Source organism: Tupaia chinensis, unplaced genomic scaffold, assembly GCF_000334495.1.
Source record: "Tupaia chinensis unplaced genomic scaffold, TupChi_1.0 Scaffold139245_1, whole genome shotgun sequence".
NCBI lineage: Eukaryota > Metazoa > Chordata > Mammalia > Scandentia > Tupaiidae > Tupaia > Tupaia belangeri.
The window spans coordinates 501,665-503,278 of NW_006199134.1; the positions used below are offsets into that span (position 1 = coordinate 501,665).

Genomic DNA, 1,614 nt, shown 5'->3' on the forward strand with positions numbered 1-1,614 from the left:
CTGGTCAGGCTGTCGTGGGCTTCTGAGAGCCGCTGGATTTCGCTTTCCAGCTGCAAGAGGCAGAGAGCAGAGCTGAAGGGAGGGAGAGTGCCAGGGGGTGGCCCCGGCTGATCTCGCCTCCTCTCTATCAGAAGAGGTGAGAGATGAGAGGGGGGAAAGCAGGAGAGAGACACCCAGTTGGGCCCTGTGGACTGGTGGCCTCCAGAGCAGACCAGACTATGGGGGCCAGCGAACGAGGGTCCCATCAGCTGCCAAGGACGGACCAGCCGCTGAGTGAGGCCCGGGCTAGGCTCTCTGGAGTGACGGAACACACTTCCCCGTGCCCAGCACTCAGAAAGGAGTACTTTACTTCAGGCTGGTTTGCTCTAAGGGTTGGGGCATGGGGGCAGGAGGGGGCAAAGACAAGACATGCTGGCAGTCTGGCCTCTCTCGGAGAGCACAGGACAGCATGAGGGGCCCAAGCATCTGCCAAAGCTGCACCTTGGCATGCAGCTGCGAAGCCTTCGCTAGACAGGGGCACCAGACCCGCCTGAGTCGCCGCTGCTTGGAGTCCCACACCTTCTCTTTGGCCAGGACTGGCCTGGACAGACTTGCTGTTGTGTGGGAGACACAAAGGGCTCTCTGTGGGAGGCGTCCTGGGAGGAGGTGTGTGCAGGCCAGGGTGCGCGTGTGCAGGGAGCTGGTGAATGGGCTCCTTCTAACCCCCACTGGCCAGCAACTGCTCAGACCTGAGGCCTGCTCTGCAAGCTTCTCGGCTGTTCCCCAGCTGTCCAGTCAGCTTAGGAGGGGGCATGAAGGCTGACACAGGCTTCTGGGCCCCTCTGCCTCCCATCGGACTGTGCGCCCTGTAGTCAGCCCCAAGGACGCTTCCTGCCAGTCCCCTGCTCTGAGACCCCAGCAGGACCTACCTTCTCAATGCGGCCGGCCTTCTCTGCTGAGCTCTCCAGCTCCCTCTGCAGCCTCTCATTCTCCCTCTGCAGCCTGGCGTTCTCTCTCAGTACAGTCTCCATCTGGGCCAGGTGGGCACCGCCCGAGGAGGCCTGGGCACTTGCTGGTCCCTCCACACCGGGAGGGCTGAGGGAGCCCAGGGGGCCATGGCCAAGAGCGGCTGGGTGCGGGTGTGGGTGCGGGGCATGCTCCTGGGGCTGCAGGTACTGGTACTGCTGCTGCTGCAGAAACACAGGAGGCACCTGGGCCTGCAGGATCCTGGGGAACAGACGGGACGATGCTGAGGCCGCGCAGACCCCCGGCTTCCAGCCAGAGCAGCCCTCGTGGGCACCCTGGGGGACAAGCTACACAGCCTCCCTGGTGCTGGGCAGGGACTCTGGAAGGCCTTTCCCAACGAGGTCTGCCCGAGACTCCAGGGCCACGGAGCAGGCGGGATTAATGTCACACTTGTGTGCCCAACCTCACTGTGACCATGGCCTACGGAGCCTGAGCACAGGCCTCCCAAGCAGCTCGTGCTTAACTAAGGCACCTACAAACACGTACCCTTCATCCTTCTAAGACAAACCTCAGACAAAAGATTTGCTGGGTCTGGAGGCCACCCACCATGACCAAAGCCTCAGGCCCTGGGACCTGGCAGCTACCATATCTGATGGAGGCCACCAGCTC

At 62.7% G+C, this 1,614-nt stretch overlaps 1 protein-coding gene across 1 annotated transcript in view; it reads right to left on the minus strand.

Moving 5' to 3' along the window:
- AMOTL2 (angiomotin like 2) overlaps positions 1 to 1,614 on the minus strand; it is a 20,670-nt gene that overhangs the window by 10,475 nt on the left and 8,581 nt on the right. The window lies entirely within an intron of this gene.